Here is a 16,266-nt window from a genome sequence, read left to right as displayed (position 1 = left end):
GTGCTGCCTGTTCCATACTCCCCCCTACTCCTAGCCTTTTAGGGGTACAAACAATAGTAATTGGGGCCTAGTGTGGTTGTGTACGTGTGATATACATACACTTTTTTGGGATCATATTTTCTATTCCGCTATTTAATCAAAAACCTCTGGGGATCAGTTAAATTGGGGGATAGTCTGTGTTGGTACGTGTGAGAGAGATCCACCTTTCCAAGTTGTTGGGGTTCATCTCATACTTCTGAAGGTTTGAGGGTGCTGCCTGTTCCATACTCCCCCTACTCCTAGCCTTTTAGGGGTACAAACAATAGTAATTGGGGCCTAGTGTGGTTGTGTACGTGTGATATACATACACTTTTTTGGGATCATATTTTCTATTCCGCTATTTAATCAAAAACCTCTGGGGATCAGTTAAATTGGGGGATAGTCTGTGTTGGTACGTGTGAGAGAGATCCACCTTTCCAAGTTGTTGGGGTTCATCTCATACTTCTGAAGGTTTGAGGGTGCTGCCTGTTCCATACTCCCCCTACTCCTAGCCTTTTAGGGGTACAAACAATAGTAATTGGGGCCTAGTGTGGTTGTGTACGTGTGATATACATACACTTTTTTGGGATCATATTTTCTATTCCGCTATTTAATCAAAAACCTCTGGGGATCAGTTAAATTGGGGGATAGTCTGTGTTGGTACGTGTGAGAGAGATCCACCTTTCCAAGTTGTTGGGGTTCATCTCATACTTCTGAAGGTTTGAGGGTGCTGCCTGTTCCATACTCCCCCCTACTCCTAGCCTTTTAGGGGTACAAACAATAGTAATTGGGGCCTAGTGTGGTTGTGTACGTGTGATATACATACACTTTTTTGGGATCATATTTTCTATTCCGCTATTTAATCAAAAACCTCTGGGGATCAGTTAAATTGGGGGATAGTCTGTGTTGGTACGTGTGAGAGAGATCCACCTTTCCAAGTTGTTGGGGTTCATCTCATACTTCTGAAGGTTTGAGGGTGCTGCCTGTTCCATACTCCCCCTACTCCTAGCCTTTTAGGGGTACAAACAATAGTAATTGGGGCCTAGTGTGGTTGTGTACGTGTGATATACATACACTTTTTTGGGATCATATTTTCTATTCCGCTATTTAATCAAAAACCTCTGGGGATCAGTTAAATTGGGGGATAGTCTGTGTTGGTACGTGTGAGAGAGATCCACCTTTCCAAGTTGTTGGGGTTCATCTCATACTTCTGAAGGTTTGAGGGTGCTGCCTGTTCCATACTCCCCCTACTCCTAGCCTTTTAGGGGTACAAACAATAGTAATTGGGGCCTAGTGTGGTTGTGTACGTGTGATATACATACACTTTTTTGGGATCATATTTTCTATTCCGCTATTTAATCAAAAACCTCTGGGGATCAGTTAAATTGGGGGATAGTCTGTGTTGGTACGTGTGAGAGAGATCCACCTTTCCAAGTTGTTGGGGTTCATCTCATACTTCTGAAGGTTTGAGGGTGCTGCCTGTTCCATACTCCCCCTACTCCTAGCCTTTTAGGGGTACAAACAATAGTAATTGGGGCCTAGTGTGGTTGTGTACGTGTGATATACATACACTTTTTTGGGATCATATTTTCTATTCCGCTATTTAATCAAAAACCTTTGGGGATCAGTTAAATTGGGGGATAGTCTGTGTTGGTACGTGTGAGAGAGATCCACCTTTCCAAGTTGTTGGGGTTCATCTCATACTTCTGAAGGTTTGAGGGTGCTGCCTGTTCCATACTCCCCCTACTCCTCATCTAGCCTTTTAGGGGTACAAACAATAGTAATTGGGGCCTAGTGTGGTTGTGTACGTGCGAGATACATACACTTTTTTTGATCATATTTCCTATTCCGCTATTCAATAAAAACCTTTGGGGATCAATTAAATTGCGGAATAGTCTGTGTCGGTACGTGTGAGATCCACCTTTCCAAGTTGTTGGGGTTCATCTCATACTTCTGAAGCTTTGAGGGTGCTGCCTGTTCCATACTCCTCCTCCTCCTCATCCATCCTTTTAGGTGTACAAACAATAGTAATTGGGGCCTAGTGTGCTTCTGTACGTGTGAGATACATACACATTTTTTGATCATATTTCCTATTCCGCTATTCAATAAAAACCTTTGGGGATCAATTAAATTGCGGGATAGTCTGTGTCGGTACGTGTGAGATCCACCTTTCCAAGTTTTTGGGGTTCATCTCATACTTCTGAAGCTTTGAGGGTGCTGCCTGTTCCATACTCCTCCTCCTCCTCATCCATCCTTTTAGGTGTACAAACAATAGTAATTGGGGCCTAGTGTGCTTCTGTACGTGTGAGATACATACACATTTTTTGATCATATTTCCTATTCCGCTATTCAATAAAAACCTTTGGGGATCAATTAAATTGCGGGATAGTCTGTGTCGGTACGTGTGAGAGAGATCCACCTTTCCAAGTTGTTGGGGTTCATCTCATACTTCTGAAGGTTTGAGGGTGCTGCCTGTTCCATACCCCCCCTACTCCTCATCTAGCCTTTTAGGGGTACAAACAATAGTAATTGGGGCCTAGTGTGGTTGTGTACGTGCGAGATACATACACTTTTTTTGATCATATTTCCTATTCCGCTATTCAATAAAAACCTTTGAGGATCAATTGAATTGCGGGATAGTCTGTGTCGGTACGTGTGAGAGAGATCCACCTTTCCAAGTTGTTGGGGTTCATCTCATACTTCTGAAGGTTTGAGGGTGCTGCCTGTTCCATACTCCCCCTACTCCTCATCTAGCCTTTTAGGGGTACAAACAATAGTAATTGGGGCCTAGTGTGGTTGTGTACGTGCGAGATACATACACTTTTTTTGATCATATTTCCTATTCCGCTATTCAATAAAAACCTTTGAGGATCAATTGAATTGCGGGATAGTCTGTGTCGGTACGTGTGAGAGAGATCCACCTTTCCAAGTTGTTGGGGTTCATCTCATACTTCTGAAGGTTTGAGGGTGCTGCCTGTTCCATACCCCCCCTACTCCTCATCTAGCCTTTTAGGGGTACAAACAATAGTAATTGGGGCCTAGTGTGGTTGTGTACGTGCGAGATACATACACTTTTTTTGATCATATTTCCTATTCCGCTATTCAATAAAAACCTTTGGGGATCAATTAAATTGCGGGATAGTCTGTGTCGGTACGTGTGAGATCCACCTTTCCAAGTTTTTGGGGTTCATCTCATACTTCTGAAGCTTTGAGGGTGCTGCCTGTTCCATACTCCTCCTCCTCCTCATCCATCCTTTTAGGTGTACAAACAATAGTAATTGGGGCCTAGTGTGCTTCTGTACGTGTGAGATACATACACATTTTTTGATCATATTTCCTATTCCGCTATTCAATAAAAACCTTTGGGGATCAATTAAATTGCGGAATAGTCTGTGTCGGTACGTGTGAGATCCACCTTTCCAAGTTTTTGGGGTTCATCTCATACTTCTGAAGCTTTGAGGGTGCTGCCTGTTCCATACTCCTCCTCCTCCTCATCCATCCTTTTAGGTGTACAAACAATAGTAATTGGGGCCTAGTGTGTTTCTGTACGTGCGAGATACATACACTTTTTTTGATCATATTTCCTATTCCGCTATTCAATAAAAACCTTTGGGGATCAATTAAATTGCGGGATAGTCTGTGTCGGTACGTGTGAGATCCACCTTTCCAAGTTTTTGGGGTTCATCTCATACTTCTGAAGCTTTGAGGGTGCTGCCTGTTCCATACTCCTCCTCCTCCTCATCCATCCTTTTAGGTGTACAAACAATAGTAATTGGGGCCTAGTGTGCTTCTGTACGTGTGAGATACATACACATTTTTTGATCATATTTCCTATTCCGCTATTCAATAAAAACCTTTGGGGATCAATTAAATTGCGGGATAGTCTGTGTCGGTACGTGTGAGATCCACCTTTCCAAGTTTTTGGGGTTCATCTCATACTTCTGAAGCTTTGAGGGTGCTGCCTGTTCCATACTCCTCCTCCTCCTCATCCATCCTTTTAGGTGTACAAACAATAGTAATTGGGGCCTAGTGTGCTTCTGTACGTGTGAGATACATACACATTTTTTGATCATATTTCCTATTCCGCTATTCAATAAAAACCTTTGGGGATCAATTAAATTGCGGGATAGTCTGTGTCGGTACGTGTGAGATCCACCTTTCCAAGTTTTTGGGGTTCATCTCATACTTCTGAAGCTTTGAGGGTGCTGCCTGTTCCATACTCCTCCTCCTCCTCATCCATCCTTTTAGGTGTACAAACAATAGTAATTGGGGCCTAGTGTGCTTCTGTACGTGTGAGATACATACACATTTTTTGATCATATTTCCTATTCCGCTATTCAATAAAAACCTTTGGGGATCAATTAAATTGCGGAATAGTCTGTGTCGGTACGTGTGAGATCCACCTTTCCAAGTTTTTGGGGTTCATCTCATACTTCTGAAGCTTTGAGGGTGCTGCCTGTTCCATACTCCTCCTCCTCCTCATCCATCCTTTTAGGTGTACAAACAATAGTAATTGGGGCCTAGTGTGTTTCTGTACGTGTGAGATACATACACTTTTTTTGATCATATTTCCTATTCCGCTATTCAATAAAAACCTTTGGGGATCAATTGAATTGCGGGATAGTCTGTGTCGGTACGTGTGAGAGAGATCCACCTTTCCAAGTTGTTGGGGTTCATCTCATACTTCTGAAGGTTTGAGGGTGCTGCCTGTTCCATACCCCCCCTACTCCTCATCTAGCCTTTTAGGGGTACAAACAATAGTAATTGGGGCCTAGTGTGGTTGTGTACGTGCGAGATACATACACTTTTTTTGATCATATTTCCTATTCCGCTATTCAATAAAAACCTTTGAGGATCAATTGAATTGCGGGATAGTCTGTGTCGGTACGTGTGAGAGAGATCCACCTTTCCAAGTTGTTGGGGTTCATCTCATACTTCTGAAGGTTTGAGGGTGCTGCCTGTTCCATACTCCCCCTACTCCTCATCTAGCCTTTTAGGGGTACAAACAATAGTAATTGGGGCCTAGTGTGGTTGTGTACGTGTGATATACATACACTTTTTTTGGATCATATTTTCTATTCCGCTATTCAATAAAAACCTTTCTAGGGCAAGATCTTAAATTACAGAAATATGAGGAGACCGTCAAATAAGGGCCGTGGCCTGGGTCGTGGTGCTGCTGGTAGAGCTCCTGTTGCAAGGAGAGGACATGGTCGATCTGTGCCAGCTACACGCACAAGTGAAACACCTTCCTCAAGTGTGAGTAGGCGACAGAACCTGCATCAGTATTTGGTAGGGCATCAAACGCCCCTAGAAGTGATGAGGCCAGAACAAGTTGAGGCGATAGTAGATTGGTTTGCTGCTGACAGTGCCTCCAGTTCCTTCACATTGTCTCCCACCCAGTCTACTGCAGAAAGGTCAGAGTTGGCACCTGCAGCCAATGTCCAACCGTCTTTCACCTCACCCCCTTGCAAATCAGGCCAGCAGTCTGAGCCCCAAGCCATACAGCAGTCTCTTATTCTTTTTGAGGACTCTGTCAGCAGGGTTTCCCAGGGCCATCCACCTAGCCCTGCCCCAGAAGTGGAAGAGATTGAGTGCAGCGATGCCCAACCACTTATTCCTCAAGATGAGTACATGCAAGGATCATCGCAGCACGTCTCCGATGATGACGAAACGCAGGTGCCAACTGCTGCGGCGTTCAGCATTGTGGAGACCGACAAGGAGGGCAGGGGTGAAGACTGGGTGGAAGATGATGTGGAGGACGATGAGGTCCTCGACCCCACATGGAATGAACGTCATGCAGGTGAACTGAGTAGTTTGGAGGAAGAGGCGGTGGTCGCACAGAGCCACCAGCACAGCAGAAGAGGGAGCAGGGTGCAGAAGCGGAGCGGCCGTGCCCTAGACACTACGCCCGCTACTGCCCAACGCAGCAAGGGAACGAGCGCACCAAAGTCAGCTCAAAGGAGTTCTCTAGCGTGGAAGTTCTTTAGAAAATGTGCTGATGACAGGACACGAGTGGTTTGCACCCTGTGCAATCAGAGCTTGAAGCGAGGCATGAACCTTCTCAACCTGAGCACAACCTGCATGATCAGGCATCTAAGTGCAAAGCACGAGCTGCAGTGGAGTACACACCTTCAAAACCAAGAAACGTCTCTGGCTCATCCTGCTTCCTCTTCTGCTGCAGTCTCGGCCGCTCCAGCCACATCTGTAGTGATACCGGCACCTGCCACCCCGCAAACAGACGATCTGTCAGCAACACCACCACCTGGGTCACCAACAACCATCTCCACAATGTCCCGTGGAAGCGTTCAGCTTTCCATCTCCCAAACACTTGAGAGGAAGAGGAAGTACCCCCCTACCCACCCGCGATCCCTGGCCCTGAATGCCAGCATTTCAAAATTATTGGCCTTTGAAATGCTGTCATTCCGTCTGGTGGAGACGCACAGTTTTAAAAACCTTATGTCGGTGGCTGTCCCACAGTACGTCGTGCCCAGCCGCCACTACTTTTCCAGGCAAGCCATCCCTTCCCTGCACAACCAAGTGGGGGAAAAAATCAGGTGTGCACTGCGCAACGCCATCTGTGCCAAGGTCCACCTAACTACGGATACGTGGACCAGTAAGCACGGTCAGGGGCGTTATATCTCCCTAACGGCACACTGGGTAAATGCAGTGGCGGATGGGCCTGAGGCTGATAGCAATTTGGCGCATGTCCTTCCACCACCGAGGATTGCAGGGCGCTTCAGTTTGCCTCCTGTTCCTAACTCCTCCTACTCCGCTTCCTCATCCTCTACCGCCTCCTCATCCGGACAGCGTAACACCTTCACCACCAACTTCAGCACGGCCAGGGGTAAACGACAGCAGGCAGTTTTACAACTTGCCTGTTTGGGGGACAAACCACACACCGCGCAGGAGTTGTGGAGGAGCATGGAACAGCAGACAAATGAGTGGTTGCTGCCAGCGAGCCTCAAGCCCGGCCTGGTGGTGTGCGATAACGGGCGAAATCTCATAGCAGCTCTGGGCCTAGCCGGTTTGACGCACATCCCTTGCCTGGCGCATGTGCTGAATTTGGTGGTGCAGAGGTTCCTTAAAAACTACCCCGATATGTCAGAGCTGCTGCAGAAAGTGCGGGCCGTTTGTGCGCACTTTCGGCGTTCTCACCCTGCTGCTGCTCGCCTGGCAGCGCTGCAGCGTAACTTCGGCCTTCCCGCTCACCGCCTCATATGTGACGTGCCCACAAGGTGGAACTCCACCTTGCACATGCTGGAAAGACTGTGCGAGCAGCAGCAGGCCATAGTGGAGTTTCAGCTGCAGCACGCACGCGTGAGTCGCTCTGCGGAACAGCACCACTTCACCACCAATAACTGGGCCTCCATGCGAGACCTGTGTGCCTTGTTGCGCTGTTTTGAGTACTCCACCAACATGGCCAGTGGCAATGACGCCGTTCTCAGCTTAACTATCCCACTTCTATGCCTCCTTGAAAAAACAATTCGGGCGATGATGGAAGAGGATGTGGCACAGGATGAGGAGGAGGAGGAGGATGAAGAGGTAACATTTCCAAGGCTTTCAGGGCAGTCATTCGCAAGGGGCTCCGAGGGTGGGTTCCTGCACACGCAAACGCCAGGGACGCAATTGTCCAGCAGGGGCACAGTTCTGGAGGATGAGGAGGATGAGGAGGAGGAGGAGCTGGAGGAGGAGATGGAACCATGTTCACAGCAGGGTGGCACCCAGGCCAGCTCATGGCCATCACTGGTGCGTGGCTGGGGGGATACAGAGGACACGGACGATACACCTCCCACAGAGGACAGCCTTTCGTCGCCTCTGGGCAGCCTGGCACACATGAGCGATTACATGCTGCAGTGTCTCCACAACGACCGCCGAGTTGCCCACATTCTAACTTGTGCTGATTACTGGGTGGCCACGCTGCTGGATCCCCGTTACAAGGACAACGTACCGTCCTTAATTCACTCACTGGAGCGCGATCGCAAGATGCGCGAGTACAAGCGCACGCTGGTAGACGCCATGCTGCTGGCATTCCCATCTGACAGCGGGGCCACAGTGGAAGCACAAGGCAGAGGAGGAGGAGGAGGAGGTCGCCAACGCAACCAGGGCACCGCCAGCACCTCAGAAGGCAGGGTTAGCATGGCCGAAATGTGGAAAAGCTTTGTCAGCACGCCACAACAAACAGCAGCACCAGCAGCTCAGATGGAACGTCTTAGCAGGAGGCAGCATTTTACCAACATGGTGGAGCAGTATGTGTGCACACGCCTACATGTAGTGAATGACGGGTCTGCCCCCTTCAACTTCTGGGTCTCCAAATTGGGCACATGGCCTGAGCTTGCCCTTTACGCCTTGGAGGTGCTGGCGTGCCCTGCAGCCAGTGTATTATCTGAACGGGTATTTAGCACGGCTGGGGGCGTTATAACAGACAAGCGCAGCCGCCTGTCCAGAGACAATGTGGACAAGCTCACGTTCATTAAAATGAACCAGGCATGGATCCCACGGGACTTTTCCGTACCTTATGCAGAATAGCAATGGATACCGACCTTACCCACCCATTGTTCCATTTTTGCTCTTTCTCACTCTTTTGGGGTGTACCCTCATTTAAAATTTTTGAAAAGAAGCAGTGTTGGCTACCTCGTCCTCCTCCTCAGGGCCAGATTAATGTAGGGGCTATTGGAGCTGCAGCTCCAGGCCCCTACCTTTTATATAGGCCCCGGGTTGGCCATATTCACTGTTACCGCTCTTCTGTCACTTGTAAACACAGAAGTCTGGCTTCTATGCTCGCTTCCCCAGGCAGCACCCTCAGAACCTCCCCACACAGCGTGAAGGCCGGACAAGGAGGGACAGTTGGCGATGCATGGATGTGTTTATGGGCTTCAGAGACAGCATCCCATGTTGAATTAGGCATGCATGGCTGCACCCTTCCTCCTCTGGGTGCATGGCAAGGCACGGCCCTTAAGGCCCTTCAAAATCCTCAGCACCAAGCCCATGATGCTGTTAATCCGGCCCTGGTCCTCCTCCACCGCCGCTTCCACCTACACCGCCCATAGGTGTGCGCAGCCTATTGCATTAAGGTGTGCACCCCAAAGTTGAAATACACATGCATGTGTTTGCCAGCAGGGAGAGTAATGTATCGGGGCCATGTACCTGTAGGCAAGGAGAAATAGAGCAGAGCAGGTCCCAGGGAGATCTTTCCCATCTCCTCACTGGCAATGCTATGTGCCCTAGGTGATTAGGGTGTGCCCAGGCACACCCAGCACACCCTGTGCGCACGCCTATGTCACCGCCACATCCACCACCACCTCAACCTCCCTCCTACTCCATATGGGCCTCGTCCTTCAGAGATGAAGAAGAACATTGTTTTATTTTTCTGTTTTTTTTTGTTGTTTTAAGTTATTTCCCTATCCACATTTGTTTGCAGAGCACTTGCCATGCTCTTAATTACGTTTTGCTGCCATTTGCAGCACTCTAGCCCTTTCCTTTGGTGTTTTAGAGCCATTTTAGTGCCTTAAAGTTCGGGTCCCCATTGACTTCAATGGGGTTCGGTGTCCGGGAAAAGTTCGGTAAAAGTCCGGGACACGGACCCGGACTTTTTTTTAAAGTTCGGCCGAACCCGTCGAACACGGACATCTAGGTGTCCGCTCAACCCTACTAGCAGGTAAAAGATTAGCTAAAGTCAATCTATTCCACTAACATTAACAGATTGACTAAATAGCAGGCTTGAATAAGATCAATTAAACAATTGAGATAGATTCCCCAAGTACTCCTCTGCTCCAGAGAATAAATTAAATGTAAAACATACCCCCAGTCAGCATTTGCCTCCCAAGAATATAGAAATAATGAATTTTACTAATCAAAATTGATATTGTTGAAGCAAAATAGAGCTCCTAACTCATGCCTCTGTCAAGTCAGACATGATAAGCTGTGGGTTGCACGCTAAGCTTTTTTTCCATAGGCATATTTAAAGGGTAACTCCCACTTTCTTTGGAAAAAATAGCAAATTAAAAAAAAAAAAAAAAAAAAAAAGCATATACAATTGTGACACAAGTCATATTGTAATTGAATGTTGATAAAAGTTCCCTTTCCTTTTTAATCTGCAGCCCTGTAAAATGCAATATGTATAACAGATGGTTTACAGAACAGTGTAATAAACAGATGGTGTACAGAACGCCCCCTGATATGTCATTTCCTGCTTGTGTGATTCACCTACAGATTTTCCTAGAAGTCTGCACTAAAATACAAATGAGATTTCTGGCAGCTCCTGCAACAAAAATATCAAGAGAAATCACATTGAACGGGATGCAGACCCTGTCACTATCCCCATTAGAGCCTTGCAAGTGCAGCATCTGATTAATATTTATAAAAATCACTTCCATTCACATTAATTTTGCACATGGACACACAGCTATTACTTCAAGATAACAAGGTAGAAATCTGAAAAAAAGGTTGGTAAAATCCCTACAATGTACATTGATCACCCAGAGGGGAATGTTTTTCTCACAAAAGTGGAGCTACTCTTTAATTATGCTATTGTAGCACTTATTCCTTTATGTTTTTTAGTGTATATGCACAAAAAAGGTGAGCTTAACCGCTTGCCGACCGCCGCAAGTACATATACTGCGGCGGTCAGCCCCGGCCAGGCAAAGTGACATACCGGTACGTCACTAGCCTGGGAGCCAATAGCGGGCGAGCGCGCCGCCGGAGGCGCGCTCCCGCCTCGGCTCGTTCACGGACACCTCCATGCATGTGACCGGCGGACCCGATGTCCGCCGGTCACTCGCGATCGTCCGCTGTGAAGGGAGAAAGGCAAGCGGCTAATGTAAACAAAGCTGCCTGTCATTCTTCCCTGTGTAAAAGCACTGATCTAACGGTCCTGCTATGTAGGACCGTTGATCTGTGCTGTTACACACACAGCCACATCCCTGCACAGTTAGAAGCACGCCCCTAGGGACACACATAGTCACTGCAGCTCTAATAAAGTTAACCTCTTCTGCCAGTGTCATTTTTACAGTAACAGTGCATATGTATAGCACTGATTACTGTAGTAATGTCACTGGTACCCCCAAAAGTGTCAAAAATGTCAGTCAAGGGTCCGATCTGTCTGCTGTAATGTCGCAGTCCCACAAAAAAAATCGCAGATCGCCGCCATTACTCGTTCTAAAAAAAAAACAACAAAAATGACAAAAATCTTTCCCTTAGTTAGTAAACACAATAACTTTTGCGCAAACGATTTTTTTTTACCAAACATAGGTAGCAGAAAACAAATTGGCCAAAAATGTAAAAAAAATTTAAATTTTGATTTTTACATTTTCTTTTGGGGGGGGGGGAATTTCATATAAAAAAATGTGAAAAATATTGTTATTTTTGCAAAATTGTCGCTCTTTTTTTGATTATAGCGCATGATCAAAAAATCGCACAGGTGATCAAATACCACCAAAAGAAAGCTCTATTTGTGGGAAAAAAAGGACGTCAAATTCGTTTAGGTACAGCGTCGCACGACCACGCAATTGTCCGTTAAAGTCACGCAGTGCCGAATCGCAAAATACCCCCCGGTCAGGAAGGAGGTAAAATCTTCCAGGGCTTAAGTGGTTAATATACAAAGCAGTAGTGCAAATACCAAAGTAAGAGTAGTACACTTGTGGGTGTCAGGAATAAGGGTTCAAAACTGACTAGAAAAGGTAAATATAAATAATTCACTAGGTCCTGGTTACAGTCTTTAGGGAGTTTAGCTTAGTGATAGCCAAGCCTCTATTCCTGATTTTTAAAGATGATTTACTGACTGGAATGGCACTAACTGATTGATGTAGACTAAATATGGTGGTGCAGGTAATATATATATATATATATATATATATATATATATATATATATATATATATATATATATATATATATATATATATATATATATATATATACATATACATATACATATATATATATATATTATAGACAACATGAGTTAAAATATAGTTTGGTATGTGTTGCATTCAAATATCGAGCAGTCCTTTATTATGACCTATTCAAATCAATCATTAATTACAACTGGTGTCTCCACTGTTGCCTTTAGTACTGGAGACTTGCAAAGAAAGCATGGATATTTCCAGTACATTTCTAGTCAAGTTGTAGAAATGTCTGCCCACTCTGCCAGCTGCAAAAAGAAAAGCTCTTAAAGTTTACATGTTTACATTTCTGCCCTTGATAAAACCTTGCACACTAGCCGTTACATTCATTAAAATACGAAAAACATATTCAACAGACAAGGGCAAACAAACAAGAAAAACTTTGCTGTCTGGTATGATTTGGCAGCTGGAGTTACTATCACTTTTGCTGGATACATTGTGACAATTGACTACCACTGCAAATAAAAAGACAATTAAAAACATCTAGTGACAACCAAGGAACACTGCTGCAAGACTTAATATTAACATATTCAATATGCCAGGTTGAAAAGCGCTAAGTAAAAAGTGTAGTAGTCATAGCAACAGGTCAGTATCTGTATTGGTGTGGCACCTGCAAAGTGGTTGCTAGTCTTCTCCAGAGCTTCTCCCATCCTTTGGAACTCTCTACTTCAATCTGTCCAACTGTCCCCTAATCTTACCCATCTTTAGACGATCCCTGAAAACCCTTCTCTTTAAAGAAGCCTATCCGGCTACTAACTAATAACACTGTTTCACGTTCTCCATCAGCTCATCCCCCACAGGTATTACCTTTTGTATCAATTGACCTTCCCTTTTAGATTGAAAGCTCTAACGTGCAGGGCCTTCTGATTCCTTTTGTACCAAATTCTATTGGAACTGTAATGTCTGTCTTCATTTTTTTTAAACACTGCACAAACTGTTGGCGCTATACAAATCCTGTATAATAATAATACTAATAGTCTTACTGTCTTTTGAACTTACTGTTTTCTTCCTTTGCTGTTTATTGACTAAACCGTGATTATGATGGAATAATATTCCTTCAAATTACATTTGACAAGAAAATGCCTGCCAGTCACGAGATTGTACATAATAATTCTGTTAAATTTAGAAAATGAAATATTATATGCCAAGTACTACATATTCTTATCAACATGAAAAGGTTAATTGTGTTTTCATGAAGTGTTAAAGAAATATGATTAAATGTCTTAACTAGAAATTGTGACCAGATGTGGCAAAATCTTGTGACCTGCACAACCTCTACACCTGCATTTTTATGTTTGCATAAATTATGATTGCTTACATAAATACCTTGCAACCACAAAGATACAGAGGACATGATAAATATATAATAACCAATAAATGAACTCACAAAACATATGTACCTAGACAAAAATATTGGATTGCAACATTGAATATAATAATGGATAATCAATGTCACAGTAAGTGGTATGTATAGGATGTATTTTGATGTGCAACTGTTTGGTGTTTTAGATTGATGTGTTTCAGTCACCCACCTTATTCCTACTGCCTTCATCTGTCTTTCTTGCCTGCGTCTTTTCCCTTTCCCTCTCTTTTTTTATTTTACTTTTATAATTTCATTCTGTATTTTTTTCCTCCCAAAACATATGGGTCTCTTGGGTTTTCTTTCTCCAATCTTTGTCCTATGTCTGTTTCTCCCTGTTTGTCTGTGTCTCCCCTCCCCCATCTCTATTCTCCCTTTTCCTTATGTTTCTCCCTCTCCCTGTCTCTACCAGTGCTGCCTCCCCCTATAAACTGCACCAAAGGCTGTCAAACATCACAGCTGCAACATTTCCATGCCCTGGTGTTACAGCCAGTGTAATAAATAAACCAATTATCTCTCTTTTTTTTTTTTTTTTTAATAATTACCTACTGGCATTTTTACAGAACAATGGGTAGAGTTAAAATTTGACTTATTTGATTTATTTTCTATATACACATCATTAATTATAAGCATAATTAAACACAACTCTTGGCATTGTCCATGACTGCTAGGAGGTTCCATGGTGTACATAACATTGCAAACCACAAAGCCATTCATTTTATTGCCATATAGAACAGAGAAAAGCATGGCTTAAACATAAAAACTAAAACGATTGTGCTTTGCCTTTCTGCACTGTTCTTATATTGAAAGCACAGACAATAAGCCATATGTAACAGCCTTAATCTTATCAAAAATAAACAGCAACATTAAACAAAATATTTTTATGCATTTCATTACATGGACTAAAATGAATCCAGAATATTTTCTCTGTTTATCATATTTATATAACAATATTTTTAAAATAAATATGCTACAGTTGCAAAATTACATTTCCAAATGTATTAATTTGCACTATGTGCTATGGGGTACAGCAAACAATACGAAGACTACATAAAATCAATATTACAAGGGAATATGAACAGTTGAGCAGTTCATATTCCTTTTCAATCAACATACTACAAGTATGTAGCAGATAAGCAGATCAGTTAGTAGTAAGGAAACTGGACAACTTCACCTTACAAACTGCCAAAAAAAAAAAAAAAAGGGTGTAGAGTAATCTCCAGTAACATTATGACCTGGTCAAATATAAATCGCTGATATATATATTAATATATTGTCCCACTCATAGTCTCAAGAAAAATACTATTGGGATCAAACTTAAATACAAATACATGCACACATAATTATGTCAGTGGGATCCTCTAGCTTACCAACTTTGGTTAAATAACGCTAAAATAAATGTGTGATCCCCAACATAAAGGATACATTTTAAAAGGACTGTTTGTCACACATAATTTTATCTTTATTTTATTTTTTTAGACTAGCTACTTTAATGTCATTAGATTTTTTTATTACTTCTGCTACATGGTGAACAAGATTGATAGGTGAGAAAATAATTTGCAAAGATATAGTAATGTAGCTATTCTAAATAATGCTACATCTACCTACAATATTACTACAAGCTATCATGCAAATAAGCTCAGCTCACTGGAAAAACAGACTGCAGAAATCCAGGCAAATTCCAGATAGGTATACAGTAATTCCACATTATCCTTCACAACAAGACAATAGGTATCAATTTGAATATTTAGAGTTTAATGCAGCATTCTTCATTACCTATTAGAACTGTGCAGTGTTCTCACAAATGAGCATAACACCTTAATCGATGTAAGCAAAAATGGCTTCAAAAACATACATACATATTGCTTGCTTAGCCAGTATGTTCCTATTCATAATGATCAAATTCTTCAACACAGATTATATCTTTCAAGGTTCTTGAAAGGTAAAATGTCATAGCAACCTTATTTCAATTTAAATAAGGGAAAACACTTACAATATACACAATCTATTTCTATTTTCTTTATTACCTGCAGCTTTTATTAGGATTCAGCTACATAATCTCCTTTGTGCACCCTGGGGAATCTGTTATCTGTGCATATATACCTATATGAAAAAATAAATTCTTTTTTTTTTCACACAGGATCCCAGAATTGTTCAAGGACTGGTTAGGTATTTGGCCTAGCAATTGACGATGCAGACAATTTTTCACTCGCAGCTCTGTCTTCAGCCTTTTCTCTAGAACCACTCAGCCAATATAATCTGCATGCCTGCCTATTTGCAGTAAAACAATAAATAACAATGAAGCAACCATCCTAAATCCTAGCACTGTGAAATAAGGCAAAATACTTATTTTCTATACTACACAAATCCTTGATTAATTATCCATTCCTTTTTAAATGTACCTGATTCAAAGAAGGACTTCAGTCTAACGGGGACGAATCCTTTAGATGTATTTGCAGGCCTATGTATTGTTCAGAAAAGGCGACACTGCTGCTTCCCTGTATCACAGCAATGGAGAATATGCCAGCATCAGTACCAGGACAGACCACACCCACTGAAGGTCTTACTCACGCCTTATACCTCTGATTGGATGGAGCTAAAAGGCTGCTATTTTTTAGCAGACCAGAGACAGAGGCAAAGGAGATGAGGAAAAAGGGAGGGATTGAGAAAGGAAGAAAGGAGGAGAAAATATAAAGATAGGACTGGGGATATGGATAGAACAGGATAAATATATGACGAGTAGGTGAAAAAGATCATGAACGCATCACACACTCTCACTACTATGCTCTCGATGAATTTCCTACCACAGCATCATTCCCTCTGTATCTGTCCTTCACATTTTCTCCTTCCTGTTTATTTCATTCACTCCCTCTGTCCCTCTCCTTCACTGCATCTGTTGCATGTTCTCTATGCCTCAGCCACTCACTTTCCCCAAACACTTAGCAATCTGTTCTTTCCTCACAGAATGCCTCCAATTATTGCTCTCAC

The 16,266-nt window shown here is 43.3% G+C and overlaps 1 long non-coding RNA gene across 2 annotated transcripts in view; it reads right to left on the bottom strand.

The window, feature by feature from the left end:
- The window catches only part of LOC309565778, a 406,548-nt gene extending 390,749 nt beyond the window's left edge, over nt 1-15,799 (bottom strand). For both annotated transcript variants that reach the window (XR_014225827.1, XR_014225828.1), the window contains exon 1: nt 15,681-15,799. This is a non-coding gene — a long non-coding RNA (uncharacterized lncRNA). The remainder of the gene's footprint in view (nt 1-15,680) is intronic.
- Between the last annotated feature and the right edge of the window lie 467 nt (nt 15,800-16,266).

The sequence above is a fragment of the Pelophylax lessonae genome, assembly GCF_965119305.1.
Source record: "Pelophylax lessonae genome assembly, chromosome: 10".
Classification (NCBI taxonomy): domain Eukaryota; kingdom Metazoa; phylum Chordata; class Amphibia; order Anura; family Ranidae; genus Pelophylax; species Pelophylax lessonae.
The sequence above is the reverse complement of the archived record's forward strand: the minus strand, read 5'-3'. Positions and strand labels throughout refer to the sequence as shown.